The sequence below is a fragment of the Spermophilus citellus genome, assembly GCF_964194105.1.
Source record: "Spermophilus citellus genome assembly, chromosome: 4".
NCBI classification, from domain to species: Eukaryota; Metazoa; Chordata; class Mammalia; order Rodentia; family Sciuridae; genus Spermophilus; species Spermophilus citellus.
In genome coordinates this window covers 205,256,251-205,273,957 of record NC_138185.1, presented here as the reverse complement: position 1 = coordinate 205,273,957, position 17,707 = coordinate 205,256,251, and the positions used below count along the sequence as shown (strand labels likewise).

The following is a 17,707-nucleotide window of genomic DNA, read 5'->3' as shown; positions in this document are numbered from 1 at the left end:
ATTAACTTTTTTGATAGTCATTTTTTGGGGAGTCCATCAGAATTTCCAGAAAATTTTCTATAGAAACAGAGGCAGTGTTTTATTTCCTACCTTTGTAATTTGTATATTAGTATACTGTTTCCCTTACTTGGCTCAGCAACTCAAAAAGAGAAAGGGCTATGTCGTTTATCTCCTCATTATCCCTGTATCTTCAATGCTTAACACATCTAGATACTAGAAAGACCCAACATACACTTGCCAAATTAAATGAATGAGTGTAATTGTTTTGAAAAATTAACATGTTATGAAAACTTATGCCTCTGAAAGCATATGGGGCAAATTTATAGCCGTTCTGAGTTATCTGAATTAATTTCTGTGACAGGTGGAGTGTATTCTAGAGCAAAAATTCTGAGCAAGCATGGTGAAGATAGATGCAAATACATAGAGGTAGGTCTTTAGAAGAATTTTATGTTCAAACTTGGTATGGAATATGAAATACTTTATATTTTAGCATTGCAAGAAAAAATATCTGTACAATTTTATTGTATCCAATTTGAGTAGTAATTATTTAAGATTCTGGGTGTGGTGGGGGTTGGGAAAGGGAGAAGGAGAAGTGAGGAAAGGACAAGAAGCCACAAGATCCCTTTGTTTGAAGGGCTAATGGAGGAGACCAATTGAGAAATGGATCTATTTATACTATGAAAAGGGTTTTGAGTGCCCCATGCTGTAGTAGAATCATTTCCAGTTAAAGGGGCAATGTGGGTGTATAAAAAATATCTGCCACATCTACATCTACATCTACAACTGTTACAATTGTTACAATAGGGAACAGGCATCATGCAAGGTGATCTTGATCTTCTTTAGGTAACTAGGAAAACTTTAACAGATAAAGTAAAATTTATCCTCTTGTCCTTCTAGGAGGGGACAGGTCAGTGCCCTTTTTGGCAGAGTAGAAGGAAAAGTCCATCCATGTGGCTAATTTGATTTTGACGACTTCTTTGCTTTCCAAAGCTGTTGTTTGTTTGTTTTGTTGTTGCTGTTGTTGTTGAGGTTGCCCCCTCCCCCATGACTGACTGGAACTGACTTCTCCGAGTGTAAACCATTTCTTTCATGATTTAGAATGAGAGAGGACATGACACCCAGATCTGAAGGTCACAGCAGTAGTGAACTGTCAGCCTCACACTCTTGGTTTGCTATGATGATAGGTGAGTCACCTCTTTCTAGGCTTAACGGGTTTGACTAGATAATCTCTGTTCCCTCCAAAAATTTTTGAGCCTTTGTAACAAGACACAGGGCCTTGGTATTAAGGGGATTTTTACATTTCACTGCTGGAAACTATCCTTCCCTGTTCTTCAAGGAGTAAAATTACAGTAAGAACCAAAACAGCCGCCTACACGAGCTTCTGGCCCTTTAAAAGAAAAAAAATTAGAACAGGGCAAGAGGGCGCGGCCGAAGGACTCAAGAGTCTACTAAACCCGCTTCTTCCGGAAAGTCTACGAAGACTTGTCGCTTAGCATTCTGGGACTTGCAGTTCCTTTGGGGTCCCTCTCCCTTGGTATCTCCCTGCTCCTGAGAAGGGATGGACTACAACTCCCAGAGGGCCAAGCGACAGCCCCGCGTCCTGTACTCTCGCTGCTGCTGGGCGGCTAGTTCAAGTTGCCATAGCTGCGAGTCTGGGGAGAGCAGAGTCAGTTGCGCCGCAGCGTTTGGTCAGTTACATCTTCTGGGTCACTGGTAGCCGCGGGAGCCGGGTGGGTCCTCGGCGATGATCCGGCATTAAGGACCTGGAATCATCTCTGTCTCAGGTACCTGCCCCACTGTCCCCTTGTCCTTTCTCTTCCACTTCCCTGTCTTATCCTAGACCTTTTAGGGCCCACTTCCCCTCGTTTCAGGGGTGGGGTAACCAGGGCTGCGCAGAGATCTGGGGTGGCGCCGTGGGTGTGTGAAGTGTGTGGCGAGATCCGGGGAGATGGCTGTCCTCACCCCTCCTTCGGCATGGGCGTCCACAGTCAGATACTGACCAAGTTTCCCAGTGACTCTGGGCGATGTTGTCTTCCTTTCGGGAGCAGCTTGCCCTGTCACTGGTCTCTGACGCTTTAGCTGCACAGGAGATTATAGGAGATTGGACTCCATCTGTAGGTTTTCCAGAGGATCATCTGGCATTTGCTGGCCTCTCCTAGGATATAACCTGATTTATATATATATATATTTTTTTTTTTTGGTACGTTTTCTGTAGTCACAGAAAGTTTGCTACACTCAGGAACACTGTATAGGAACACCTTTTTTTTTTTTTTTTTTTTCCCCCGTGACAACGTAGGAGTTGCCCCAACCTCAGCTGTTAGCAGTCTCTTATTTGGATTGTTTCTTAGGGATATCGGACCTTGAGTACTGCATCCTTTATTGGTTTGATGAACCTAGTGTCTCACGCAGACGTCCTGTAAAACAATTACAATGTTGCACGTGCTCAGTATTTATTACTTATTGTTATTGATTATACAGAACAGTGTCTAATAGAAATAAAATATGAACCACACAGGTAATTAAAAATTTTGTAATACCCACATTAAAAAAGTACAAAGAAACTGGTGAAATTATTTTTAACAATTTACTTGGCACAGTATATAAAAATGTATCCAACATAGTAAATATAAAACCTACTGAGATATTTTACATCTTTTTTTAAAGTACTAAGTCTCTTGTGTTTTTTTTTTTTGTGTGTGTGTGTGTGTGTGTGTTAGCTGGGCTTGAACCCAGGACCTTATGAATGTGAGACCAGCACTCTACCAACCAAGCTAAATCCTTAGCTCTATGGGGCGTGTTTTACATTTATAGCACATGTCAATTTGAACTGGCCAAATTTGTAGAGCTCAGTAACCATATGTGGCTAGTTACTGCTGTATTGGACAGCAGGAGGAAAAGATTAAAACTTTGACAGTTTTACACTGGCCCAGAGAAATTTTGTTGTGCTTATTATTATTATTGCACCTGTATCCTCTTATGTCCTTCTGCCTTCTTATAATGGGCAATTTTGAAGTATCTTTCAACAGTTTTTTTTTTAAATTAACTTTTAAAAGGACTCTTTTTTACATGGATAGCTACAGTTCTCTCTGATGATAATCTGTGGATTCTTAAGAGACTATTTCCAAAACAGTAACAAAGAATTGAAAATATTTTTGTCTAACTCTTTTCTACAGCCAAAGACATTTCACTTTTATTTACTTTTACTTACTTTTGTGCAATCCTATGTGTGAAAAGAACTGGGCTATGTATAAAATATTCTTTTAAAGAGGCTTAGACTGGCTTGGGAATATAATTGGGCCATCAATTCAGAAGTAATGTGTTAATTCCTTAACCTGATTGATTTTTCCAACAATAGACATGCCCAAGGACTTTTGACTACACTTGGGCTACAATTCACACTGCAGCATGGTCAAGTAAGCTCAAGGGTGACTAGGCACAGGCAGAAGCCATCTGTAAGGAGTATGTTGGCAGGGCACTTGCATATGAAGGATTCCAGTGAAGTCACTTGGGCATTTGGATGACCCTAGGAGCATTTTTTCTGTTCTATGATATGCTATAATCCACACATAAGGAAGTTGGCCTACTTTTCACATTTTTTTTTAAATTAAAAATTTTAAAGTTGTAGGTATGTGTTATCCCTTGTTTTCTTTATCTGTAGGTGGCTTGGGGAAAATACAAGGGCACCCAGAGATCATCTACTGACTAAACCTTTTGCCCTGAACTTCATGAAGAAATGATAGGAGGCAGACATATGTGCCTTAGAAGAGCACTGAGCTCAGAGGAGAGCAATAAGAAGTTTTGGGGGTGTGCTTTGTAAGTATGCATTCTCCCTTAGTTTCATTTCTGAGATAACAAGTTATTGCAGATTGAGTGAGGAAAAAAAAAAAAAAACAATGCCAACAAGTAGACTTTTGGGGAGACAAGAAACTCCTTTCTAATATGTGGTATATAAATAAAATAAGATAGTTTTCATGCAGAGTTACAAAAATTTAAGTGAGCAAAATATGTGATGATATCTTTACAACTCTTACAAAGCAACAGTATTGCAACTATTTCTATTAGACAAATATTTGAATAACTTATTTTATCCAAGGCACTGTGTTATGCATCTTTTTTCAGGCATATTTCTTTTATTATAGTTATCTTTATTTTGCAAAAGTGTGAGTTGAAGCTCAGGTTATTTGGTTTGCTTGGGATTCTGGAGCCAAAAGAGTGGTCTTTATTTCCAAATCTTTTGACTCTAAATACCAGTTCTGCCCACTTCACAGGTGCTCCATTGTTCTTTGTAATTGCCCTCTAATAGGATTTGATTTGTACTCAGCATTTTTGGGTTATGTGAACCATTTATAGCAGAGTTTACTGTTAAAATTTGTCACTTAGCCTGGCAGAGTGGCGCATGCTTTTTATCCCAGTGGCTTGGGAGGCTGAGATGGAAAAATCTCCAGTTCAAAAGCAACTCAGTGAGACCTTGTCTCTTAAAAAAAATACAAAATGGGGCTGGGGATGTGGCTCAGTGGTTGAGTGCCCCTGAGTTCAATCCCCAGTACCCTCCCAATGCCCCCTGGCCCAGCCAAAAAAAAAAAAAAAGTCTCTTTAAAAATGTTCAAAGCCTTCTATTATTTTTCTTAGTTTTTTCAAAATATAATGGCTCTTACATTATTATTGAAGAGACAGGTATAGTTTATGGTTTACATAAAATGAGCGTATTCAACATGAATTGTCATTGACAATCAAGGGTATGATGTTAAAATTAAATTTTTCAACAGATTTAGAATTATAGACGTTTTTAGTATTTTGGTGTTGCATTTTGATAAGAGGCACTTAAGCATACAGGAGAGACACAAAGATCGCTGGTGTTCAAGATTCTTAGGATTAAAGAATTTTAGAGCTGGAGGGGCCTAACTGGATAATGTAGTCCAGAAATTCTCAACTGTGTAGTCTTGACACATTTTGAAACAATCTAAAAATACCTTAGAGTGGATTCACTATTATCTCTGTAATAATTTCACTTGGTTGATTCTGATATGAAATGATTTTAATATAGTCATATCATTTCATAGCATTTTTTTTCTTGTAACAATGTATTATTACATATCCACACATAAAATCCTACCTTTTCTCTTGTAATGGCTACATAGCAGTCTGATGTATCCCTTATCAGCTAATTTGTATTTTTTCTTATAAGTATAAATAATTCTGCAGTGAAATTCTTATACATATCTACACTTAAGATGTATAAATATATTTCCTTTTGTTTTCCTAGGATGACATTTATAGAAGTAGAATTTGAAAGTCAAAACGTATGCATATTACTTACTTTTATTTATATTTCGAAGTTCTCCAGAAGAGCAGTTCTAATTTTTATAGCTAATACTCATACAAGTATGCCCTTATGAACCCCTGATTAAAAAAAAAGAATGTAATTATATTATTTTAATTTGCAATTCTTTAGTGAAACTAAGTATGTTTATACATTTGTTAGTGCTATTTGTATCCTGTGAATTGCCTGTTTATGTATCCTTTGTGCCTTTTACTACCAGACTATTCTTGTACTTTTAAAAAGCTGATTAATCTTTTGGTTTTCATTTGTGAATATTTTTCTGAAATTTTCCTTTAGTTTTAAAATCTTGTTTCTGGTGTTTTATTATCAGTAATTACGGATGATTTTAAGAGGCTTATCAGGCCATTTTCAGATGTATATACCTCTGATAAAGGCCTGATAAATTCATATAACTTTAACATAGATCTTATACAATGCTGATACTTAAAGTGTTTGGGAAATGGAAATATTTGTGGTTACATGAATCCATTTAGCTAATGAACATTTAAAAATCTTCTCTCTGCTTAGCTTTGTCAGGAATCAAGTGCTGGTGAATGAATATGCCCATGAGTGAATGGATGAGTGAATTAATGATAAGCCTGATGCTGAATACCCTTAATTAATTGTCCACACCCCACTTGATAGAGAACTAGGACTTTGGTTATTTTCCCCTCTTTCAGCAGGAAGCAGTTTGGAGATGTTGTTGCCCATTTTTCTATAGAAATGGAATGTAGAAATTGACAGTGGGGAAATGTAAAAGTGGTCCACTTTACGCTTTGAATATCCCTTGCTGCTGTTCCATTGTAATTTATTTTTAAAATGAATGTGTTTCTTTCTCTTTCTCTAATCTCTCTTCTTCCCTAATCCCAGGGGAAACAGGCCTACCTTTCTTCCCCATTTTAGGAAGATTTGTCTGTCCCACTTTAGGGATGAAGTAATCCAGACTTTGGGGTTGTTACCTATAGATCTCAATAATGACTGTCTTCCAAATTAACAAGTGAATTACAACTCCAACAAAGAGCACTTGGAATGTAGCCTTTAAATCTCATCTTTGAAAGCTCCTTGTTCTTGCCAACAGGTAGAATCACAGCAGTGGGACAGGAGTCCCCTGTGATTCCCCTTCACTAGCAAATCAATAAAACTTCTTTTTCCTTTTTCTTAAAAAAAAAAAAAAAAGCTAGCATAGACCCTGGTTTGTAGTTAGAATCCTTCTTACTGAATTTACACTTAAATTTATTTTATTATCCTGTCTGATTAATCTGGAAACAAATTTCAAACTGCCAGGCTTTATAAACAGCAAGTACTAATTAAAATAATAAAGAAATTCTTTTGGAAAATGACCTAGATTAATTATCTCAAGTCTTCAAACAATAGGGACTGAGTTGTAAAACAGCATAAACATGAATACTTAACAATGTCTATTATAGGATAAATGAGGTACACAATTCAAATTCATTTTAACACATACTAAAACTTATTAGTAACTGAATCAAACCTAAGGTTTACTTGAGTAATTGTTAATCATTTTAATTTACAATAGTCATTTTTAGCTTCTTGCATTCCTCAATTATTTTTTTAATATTTTATTTTTTAGTTATATTTGGACACAATACCTTTATTTTGTTTATTTATTTTTATGTGGTGCTGAGGATTTAACCCAGGGCCTTGCATGTGCTAGGCGAGCGCTCTACCTCTGAGCCACAACCCCAGCACCTCCTCAATTATTCTTTATCTGTACTATAAAACTCTAAATTCAAATTACCTAGGCTCTTCCCCATCTGGATCCATTGTCTGTGTTGTTTCCATGTACCAGTTGCTGCTCACACACAAACCTATCTTAGCCATTTTAAAGTCTTCACTCTCCCACCATCAAGCTCTTTTTTCTTTCTACCATTCATAAAATTGACTATTCATTCTTTAAAATAATAATCACAGGGACTGGGGCTATAACTCATGATGTATTTGCCTAGCATGCATGAGGACCTGGTTTCAATTCCTACTACCATAGGAAAAAAAATAGAAAAAAGAAAAAAATAGTTATAATAATTCACTTTTTCTACAGTATTTCCCTTTCCTCAGAAAAACATAGCTCAGGCTAAACCACGCAAAGGCCAGATTGTGTTAGAATAAAACATCTTTCTCTTAGACGGGCTTATACCTATAGGTAGTCCAAGATCTTTCTTCTTAAGAGACTTCTGGTAAGATCAACATAGCATGGTCCATGTCCTAAAGAGCCAATAGCAGATACAAAATAAGAAACACAGAAAGACAACCAGAGAGGATCCCTGAAATCATGGCTGACAGATGGAAACCTTTAAAACAGACAGACCACACATACAAATTTTTTCCACTTACTTACCTCTGACAGACCAACTCCAACTGCAAGATTGTATAATAGTTCAGAAAGCTATTCAAAAGCTAGATCATTACAGTAAAACATTATCTTAGACAGGCTTATACCTATAGGTGGCTCTATCTTCAACTTACTTTGCCTCTGACAGACCAACTACAATTGCAAGATTGTATAAAAAAGAAACAGAGACAACCAGAGAGGAGCCCCACAACCATGGATGACAGATGTAAACCTTTAAAATAAACCAGTCAGGATCTTTCCCAAAAGACTACCTATAGTATCAGTGCAGTATTGGCCATGTCTTAAAAGAGGCAGTAACAGATACAAACAAAAACACAGACAGACAACCAGAGGAAATTCCCAAACCCAAGGTCAACAAACAGATGAGAACCTAGGACAGACCAGAAGGAAGTAAATATCCCTAGGTTCTGGAGTCCTGCTTAACCATGACTCTTAGACCAATGACACCACAGATGTCCCCACAAAGAAGGACCAGGTGTGTGGACTCAAGGGTCTTGCATATACACCAAGGGATTTACCAGATGTCCAAGGGTGTTGCAACTTTACTGAGTTCAGTTTCCTTTTTCTCAAAGTGGATCACCATGGAGCAATCTGTACCATTCAGGGAGAGAAGGCAGGAGTTCCCCAAAGCAAAAGGAGTTTGGCAGCTGCTGGGGTATGAGGTCCCTTTGCTCACCAGAATAGCTCCTCTGGTTCAACCCGTGACACACTCACCTGTTTTCTTACTCTCCCGAAGTTGGCTCTCAACAATTTAGTTGGCCAGCTACTTTGCATCCTCAGCTTAGAAGTGAGGTTGCTTGGAGAATCCAGCCTGCCCAAGAAAGCTGGAGCAGGGGCTGCTTTCAGGTCCCATCTGGGTGTGGTGCTAAATTTGTCACTGAAATCTTGGTCCTTGTCCCTGAAGCCAATCCAGTAAAGACAACAGGTTTTGAGAAAAAGGAAAAAGAAGTGTTATTGCTTTGGTAGCAAAGGAGAAACACAGGTGACTCCTGTCCCAGAGGCTGTAATTCTTGCTGTTGTCTTGCTGTAACAGAATATCTGGGACTGCGTGATTTATAAAGGAAAGAATTTTATCTGGGTTACAATCCCAGTGTCTAGATAGTCCATGCAGCACCGTGCTATTATCTGAGAAGAACCCCACTGGCTGCGTGGGCAATGAGAGGGGGAGGGGAGGTCACATGGCAAGAGAAGTAGCAAGGGAGGCAGCTGAGAAAGCTAAACTCCTTTTAACAACCCATTTTTTAAATATATGTATATATATTCTGACACAATATCTTTGTTTTATTTATTCATTTATTTATTTTATGTGGTGCTGAGGATCGAACCCAGTTCCTTATGAAAGCATGCATGAGAGGCAAGCGCCCAACCACTGAGCTATAACCACAGCCCCCAACCCATTGTTTTGGTGACCAATTAAATCCTGGAAAACCTAACCCAGTTCCCAGCATCCAGCTGTTAATCCTTTCAGAGGGTAATGTCAGAATGTGACTGAACCACCTTCCTTCTAATCAGTCCCCACCTTTTGAAGGTTCCTCCTCCTTTAAAGATCCCTATATTGTGACCAAGCATCCCAAGTATCCGGCACATAAATCTTTGGAGGACAAACCATAGGAAACCATGAACAAATAGTCTGATGAAATTTAGAGTCTAGTAGGTAGACAGACATGTAAATAGCCAGTTAGCCACCTGTAGGATGTGATGAGGTCCTGCCACAGTGGGAATGCAGCAGAGGGCACTTGGGGCAGTGAAGGAAGTCACTCAAGGGAAAGTTTCCTCTGAACTGAGACTGGAAGGAAAAGTTGGAGTTAGTTAAGGGAAAAGAAGGGACAAGAATGTTCAAGGTGGTAAGTGTAGGATAGGCCTGAAAGTGTGATGAGTGTGACATATTTGGGAAAATGAAAACAAAACATCCATGGCACCAATAATTATATTTCCTGTAGTATTTAATTAGTGTCTTGCTGCATTATGGAACTGTGAGAATGAAGAGGGAAGAAAGATCACTTCTGGCTGGAGAGAGGAAACTTCACTGAGATTGTATTATTATTATTATTAATTAAATTTTTTTTTGGTACTGGGGATTAAACCCATGGGTGCTCTATACTGAGCCATACCCCAGCCCGTTTTATTTATTTTTATATGTGGTGCTGAGGATTGAACCCAGTGCCTTACGCATGTTGGGCAAATGCTCTCCCACTGAGCCACAACCCCAGCCCCTGAGATTGTATTATTTAAGCTTAGCCTCGAAGGATGAGAATTTATGTAGGAGGGAATATTAACAGGATAAGGTATTCCAATACTAATGAGGGTTGGGAACATAGGGGAATAGCTGGTGTAACAGCAGAATGTAGGCCTTATAGTCCATGATTTTTTTATTTTTATTTTTTTAAGAGAAAGGTGAGTAACTGGGGTCTTTAATTCTTAATTCCTAGATCCAGTGGGCAGTGGTGACTCAGTGAAGGTTGGAAAGGATAGGAAAACAGAGTTAGGAAGCTATTTTGATAGCTAGGTACAAGTGAAGAAAAGTCTTGAATTATAAGTAGTGCCCAGGGCAATGACAAGGGAAAACTGGTTAGGACACTCCACCTTCCAGAAAGATTTAAAGATTTACACACTTGGCAGCTGTGTAACCTTGAGTGCCTTAGTTTCTCTAAGCCTTTTTTCTCAGGAATATATTGTGATGGACATGGTACCTATTTGTAGAGTTATTGTCATATAGCAATTTTTGATGTTAAAGCCTTAGCTATTATCTTTAAGGTTTTTGGAATTGGCATTCTTAACTGGGGTCCACTCCATGTACCTCAGAAATTCAGTTTTGTGATATAATCGATTTTAAATGATACCAATTCCTTTCTGGTATTTTCTAATTTTTTTCGAATCCTATGTATCTTAAATTTTAATTTATTCATTTAAAACATTTGGGAAGGATTCACATGCAGTGAAGGATAAGTCTCTTTTAATTTAGAAATTTTTATTATATTTTGGGAAGAAAATATATATCATTCTATTTATCTACTTTTAAAATTCAGATAAGAAACATAGAACTTTTCAATAAATATATTAATAAGTATAATAAAATGTATTCCGGATCTTTATTATAGAAAAGTTAAGGGAAAGATGTAAAGGTATAAAGTAAAAAAATGGTGGGCAAGAAAGAAAGAAAATATAGGGATTGGGAAAGAATGGTAAAAGAAAGCTGGGTACATATACCATCCCAAAAAATAATATTTATTTATTTATTTTAAAATAAGGCTTTAGGATATGACTTCTAAAAATATAGGAACATTTTCCTGTCTAAAAAAGGTTGTAATCATTCTTAACAAGAAAAAAGATTATTTTAAAGCCATCCTAAAATAGCTGTAGAAAGATGGATTTATAGCAGATTTACATATTTAACACTTTACCATCTTATTTTAATTTTAAAATCTCATTTCTAAGTAAATAAGTATTTAAAGAATACTCTGACTTTAAATGCATTTCTGGAGAGGATGAGAAGCATGGATCATGAGAAATAAGGAGCAAAGGGCAAAGGAAACTTTTCAGTGATATTTGGAACTTGAACAATGCTTTTTACATGTGTGAATATAATGGGAAAAAGCATGTGACTTAGAAATACAAGATTTGGGTTCTAGTTCTGCTATTATAATTTTTTGCAAAGCAATTGTGGGCAAGTACTTAAACATTCATTTTATTTTAGTAGCAAAAGTAAAGTTGTAATTATATCAACTTTATAGGATTGAAATAAAAACATGAGAAAATGCTAATGTAAAGACTTTGTAAGCTCTAAAGCCATATGCAAATTTAAGGTATAAATGACAAAAAGAAATATTTCCCTTTGTTAAAATTGTCATTGTTTTTTGGTTCACTAGGAAAGTCAAGAATAGTTTCTTTTTAACAAGTATGCTTTATGAAATGCTTAAGAAATAACTTGTTTTTCATGAAAAACTGAAGTTGTTAGGGGAAACAAATACTCCAATTGCTACTTAGAATTGCTTTGAATTTTTTTTCTCAAAAACTGCTAGACTGTCATGTATTATATCAACTGCTTATGCCTATTTTTTGCATCCTAACTTGGATTTGCCTTTTTTCTTTCCATCATTATAAGAAGACTATCACATACATACATCTGCAGTCTGAAACCAGTCTCTTCTGAAGGATTAGTAGGGTCCAGAGGAAACTTTAGCAAATCAATTATCTTCTGAACCAAAGCAAATGATTTATTAGTAAAAACTATATATAATATATATGTATGTGTACACATATACATATATATGTATATACATATGCTTATGATATATATCTCTCTCTCTATATATATCAGCATTTCTGTATAACCGATAAAACATTGATGCATACAATAATAAATGTTTAATGCTTGGACAATGGGTCAGTTAGACTGTCTGTTTATTGTGGTCAGACTCGTTCACTTGTCTGGGGTGAACTGCCTGGTCTGCTGAGCTAAGCTGGAAGACACTGGGGCATGTCCTCATACTCAGGAAGAGTTTTAGAGCAAGATGAAAAGAAAGAAGACTTGCAAGAGAACATGTGCCACTGCACACTCCCATTTCAAGCCTCTACTTATATCACAACCACTAAAATCCTATTGACCAAGCAGAGCCTAGAGTTGGGGGTCCTTGGCAGGTAACTACTTATTGTGAGAGGGCAGTATATATAAGAATTTCGGCCACATTATATAATGTATTACACTGGTGTCCCTTTTCTCCCACTTAGTTTCTGGTAAACACAGTAATGGGAAGACTTTCTAAGTGTTTGCTTAAAATCAAATTCTTTTGCTAAGTAACAATATATCATCCTCATTTTATAGTTTATAGGTATGGTGTTATGGTTTTGATATTGAGACCTTACCCCCAGAGCTCTTGTGTTTATGCAGAAATGTTCAGAGATGAAATGATTGGATTGTAAAATCTGCAACCTAATGAGTCTATCCTACTTTGAATGGACTGAGTGGTAACTGTAGGCAGATGGGTTGTGGAGAAGGTAGATCAATGGAGGCTGGTGTACCCTTCTAGGTACATCTTCCCTGTCTACCACAACTCCCTTTCCTGACCACCTCCTTGCTGCCAGGAGGGGAGCAGCTTCCCTCCTCCATGCCCTTCCCCCATGATGTTCTGCTTCATCTTGGGACCACAGCAATGGATTTGGTTGACTGTGGACTGAGACCTGTGATATCATGAGCCAAAATAAACTTTTCCTCCTTTAAGGTATTTTGGTCACAGTGATACAAAACTTGGTTAAAACAGAAATTGCCACTGAGAGTAGGGTCATTGCTGTGACTAACCTGACCCAGGTAGTTCAGAAGCCTTTGGAAATGGTTTGTGGGAAGAATTTGAAAAAGTTTGAAATTGCAGGGTAGAGAAGCTTTAGAATTTTGAAAGCAAAGCTTAATGGGGGATTCTGGTGGAGACTCTGAAGACTAGATGCCAATAGGAATGACTGTGCTCATGAGGTTTCAGAAGGAAATGAGGGCTCCATTTGGAATTGGACTAGAGGTCACTCCTGTTATATTCTAGTAAAGAACTTGTCTCCATTTTGCCCATGTCCTGAGTCTGTGTGAGGCTGAATTTAAAAGTGATGGACCAATTACACTGGTGGAGGAATTTCAAGGCAGCATAGCATTTAATTAGTGGGGTGGATATTGCTGGCAGCTTTTAGCTAAGTTTATTGTGAGAATCTGGAGGAGAAAACAGAGCTAAAGATTTAAAAAACTTGCAGTTTGGCCAGAAAAGAGCATGTAAGGTTGGTGCCAAGGAAGGTTGTGCTTCTTGTAGAGATTGTAGCTTCTAAAGAGATGCAGAGACAATAAGAAAGATAGCTTGAGAGCATCTCAGGAATTTTTAAGACTACATCCATTGCAGGCTCAAGGATATAGAAGGCAATATTCCTCTGAGATGAGATCATGGGCCACCCTGCTTGCATAGGGATCCTAGGAAGTTGTTTCACCAAACTGAGCCACTGGGGCACTTAAAGGGTGCTGTAGCCCCGATCCCAGGAAGCTCAGCTGCTGCGAGAGCTGGCAAAGTATAGCAGGCAAAGTGTAATAGGGTTAGAATCCCTTTGGACTGCCCCTTGGGGTATATGAATGAAACTAAAGTGAAGCCAGAAGTGAAATGGAAATGCCAGGAATTAAGAGATGCCAGTTTCATAGACTGTTTGCAGAGAAAAGCTACTGGATGTGGAGGCAGCCAGAAAGAAGAAGCCATGTACACTGCCCTGGTATGGCCAAAGGGGCGGGACTGCCTAAGACCTTTGGAGAAGTATCTTGCCGACATGTGTCCTGGATGCTGTACTCAGAGTTATGGGAGTTGTTTGGCTAGTGGATTTCAGTTTTCCTTTGGCCCCATTACTTCTTTCTGTGGCTCTATTTCTCCCTTTTGGAATAGGAGTACCACTATATATTGGATATATGTAACTCCCTTTTGAGTTTTACAAGGGCTTACAGCCAAAGAGTTTGCCTTGAGTCAGATGAGACTTTGGATGTGGACTTTTGGGCAGAGCTGAAACTGTTAAGGCTGTGGGAGATAAATGTTATGGTTTGGATATGTGATGTCTCTCCAAAGCTCTTTTGTTTCTGCAATATTCAGAGGTCAATTGATTGTAAGAGCTATAACCTAACGTTCATCCTAGTTTGAATAGATTGGGTGGTAATGGTAGGTAACTGTGGGCAGGTGGGGTGTGTCTGGAGAAGTGGGTCACTGAGAGCATGTCCTGGAGGGGTGCATCTTCCCTGTGTCCACATCCCCCCTGCCCCTGCTTTCTTGCTGCCATGAGGGTAGCAGTTTCCCCCTGCCATGACCTTCTCCATAATGTTCTGCCTCACCTTGGGCCTACAGCAATGGAGGTTGCCATCTATGGACTGAGACCTCTGATACCATTAGGCAAAATAAACTTTTCCTCCTCTAAGTTGTTGTCAATTATTTTGGTCACAGTGATGCAAAACCTGACTAAAACACCATGACTAATGTGGAAGCTCTGTCAGAGCATCAGTCTTTGTAGTCTGTTTTCCCTTATTTGTCTTCTGTTCTGTAGAGGAGAGTTTATCTTTCACATATTTAATCCTGATTAATTCTTCCTAATTGAACTGCTGATTCTCACCTGGGAAGTAATTCTTCCAAATTTCCTTTCCTGCTTTTTTTGCAAATTAGGATTGCAAAATCAGCTACTATGATAGAGGGACCATTTCAGTAACACATTGTGTGAAGCAGGCCTGGTTGGGATTGGGGAAAATGAGAAGATGCCCGCCTAACTGTAGGGAAGACACTGTTTACATTCATTGCCATGGGAATATTTATTCCCAGCATTGCCAGACCTTTGGATTTTTCAAGAGAAGCTGAAATTAGAATTATTTGTTTTCAAATTAAAGTTTTAAAATAGTGTTGTTGTTAAACACACATTGATAGGTTGAGTTTGTCTAGGTCCTCTAATTTTTATTGTCTGATTTAAGCCAAATGGCCAGAAACTCAGAGCAAACTCTGTCTTTTTGTTCCTGCTGATCTCTTGTTCAGTCTGTGGCGATTTGGACTATTAGAGGTTGTGTGAACTCTCTGAAAACTTAACTCTTGTCTGCTATTTTGGAAATATTGTATTATTTTAAAAATTCTATTTACAAATGCAAGAGTATACATAATTTCAGTGCTCAGCCAAGTAATAAATTCATCTCAGAATTTTGGTAGCAGTCATTTTGTGGAAGTTTTCTTTCTTTCTTCTTTTTTTTTTTTTTTTAAATCTTGACCTGTTTTCTTTTTATTTAATTTTTTCAACTGCCTTGTTTGTTTTAGAAGGGTTGTGGTTATATGAGTCTAAAATATTTGTGTAATTCTTTTGGCGGGGGCTATTAAGTAACCTAATTTTCTTTTGAAATTTCCTGGTTTTTAACAGATGCCTACGTAGTCATCTGAGCAGCTACATTTGCATGTCTGCATAATCAGTCATTTTGTATGCTGCATGGACTTTCCTAGAAAACATGTCTTTGTACTTCTTGCTGCATGGACATTTACCCATGTGATTCTTCCCTTATATTTAGTGGTGCTGGATCAGGGTGGACCTCTCAATATTGGGGAACAAAAATATAGCTTGTGAGTTGAGCCTACCAGGTTTCTCTCATGGAATAGTGGGGTGTGTGTATGTGTGCACGTGCATGTACACATATGTGAAAGAAAGCATTCTATTTCTTCCAAGTTAACTTTCCGAAATTTAATTCCTTACACATATAATATGGATTGCAGCAGTATTTACTTTGTAGGGCTGATGTTAGGATTAAATTAGCTAACGTGTAAAGTGCTTAGAACAGGGCTTGGCCCACAATGAAGGCCATATGAGTGTTGGTTATCAACATTGTTGTTTACTTCAGCTTCTGCCATGATGATCACTATTACCATTCATTTTCTTTTTTCTTCTGTTTCTTTCACTTATACTAGCTCTAGTGTGTTCTGGGATTTTTGGGAACTCAGAATGTTGATTTCAACAATAAATATTGTTCTTACCAGATTATTATTATTTTTTTAGAGAAGAGTTCTTTTTTTCATTATTTGACATCCCCGACCCCACCTTTTCTTGACGGACATTCATATGAAATAGCATAGTAATTAAAAGGTTGGACTTTGGAGATAAGACTCTTTGGATTTGAATTCTGACTCTGCCAGTTACTAAGTTATTTTACTTCTATATGTTTTAGTTTTCTATAAAATGAGGATGATAATAATATTATAAGGATTAAGTGAGAGTATATAGAAGGTAGATAGTACAGAGATTAGTTCATAGAAGACTACAAATATATAGCAATTATTTTAATAACGTTGAACATTATCACACCTTTCTATAAGTGCAAGCAGGTAATATCATTTGTATTCTTGCGATTTTACAAAACAGCAAGTTAAAATGAAAAAATTTGACTTAATTTATGTCATGTTTCAAGTTGCGAGGTGTCTTATTTATTTAAAAGGCATCTATAAGTTATGGTTTGAATTCAGTGTCTTCTAGCTGTGTAGCCACTGGGACTCTTTTTTTCATTTTCAAAAAAGATGATACTTTATTCATTTGAGACAAGAATATTGAATATGTCAGATGGTATTCTGAAGCAGGGAATAGAGAGGTAAATAAGATATCATTTCTGCCCTCAGAGAGGTTACAAATCCTGCCTTGCAAGGTTGATAAGAGGATAAGCTAACCTTTACTGAGACACTTTTCTATTTGCAAAGTTCCTGTCCCACCTAGGTGCTCAGTGAGTGGTGGCTCTATATTTGCACCTCTGATATTCTGATTTCCTATGATGTGTTCCTATTGTAAAATCAAGGTATGTTTCTGCTTTATCAATTTTTAAAAAATCTTTCATATTGATTTTTACTTTTCAGATCTGCTTATTAAACTTTCATCTTCAAGTTCTTAAGCAAGAACATCATTATTTTCTCCTTGACCCTTATAATTGGCTATGCCACAGTTTGCTGGATCATCTGGTACTGCACTTTAAATAGTTTTAGAGCGAAGGCCATTATTTGTGTAACATGTTAAGGCAGGAGGCTTGAAAGCTGGGAACTAACTCCAGAGGGTGGGGGAAATATATCGCAGTGCTTACAAAAAAGTCCTCAGATGGTGTTGTACATACAAGACCCCAAACAATAAGTGCTTGCTTACATGGACCCTATTAGTGGTAGTTCTTGTCTAAAGTCTGCCGTCTTTTTTCTTGTATCTTGGACCTGTTTTGTATTAGAATCCCCAATATTTTCTCATAAGAGGCTTATATCCTATGAGTAAATATCCCTTTCTGGCTACTCATTTATTTCTTTCTGTCTTTATATATGCAGACTTCTTCAAAGAATGATTTATACTTATTGCTGCTGCTGCTTTACCCCCTGTTTACTGTACAACCAGGCGCCTTCCTCACTTACACTGCTTTGCTCAGACTGCTTTTGATACATTCACTAACAGTTCCAAAGGATGCTTTCTAGTCCTTTTCCTATGTGACCTGTTATATTAGTGTATCAGAGTTTGGTTTCTCTCTA

The 17,707-nt window shown here is 37.5% G+C and overlaps 1 protein-coding gene across 1 annotated transcript in view; it reads left to right on the top strand.

The window, feature by feature from the left end:
- The first annotated feature begins 1,630 nt into the window (after nucleotides 1-1,630).
- Nucleotides 1,631-17,707, top strand: part of CEP128 (centrosomal protein 128) — a 414,945-nt gene continuing 398,868 nt past the window's right edge. Inside the window, exons 1-2 of the mRNA XM_081292429.1 lie at nucleotides 1,631-1,784; nucleotides 3,659-3,813. The gene's annotated coding sequence lies outside the window, so the exon portion shown is untranslated. The remainder of the gene's footprint in view (nucleotides 1,785-3,658; nucleotides 3,814-17,707) is intronic.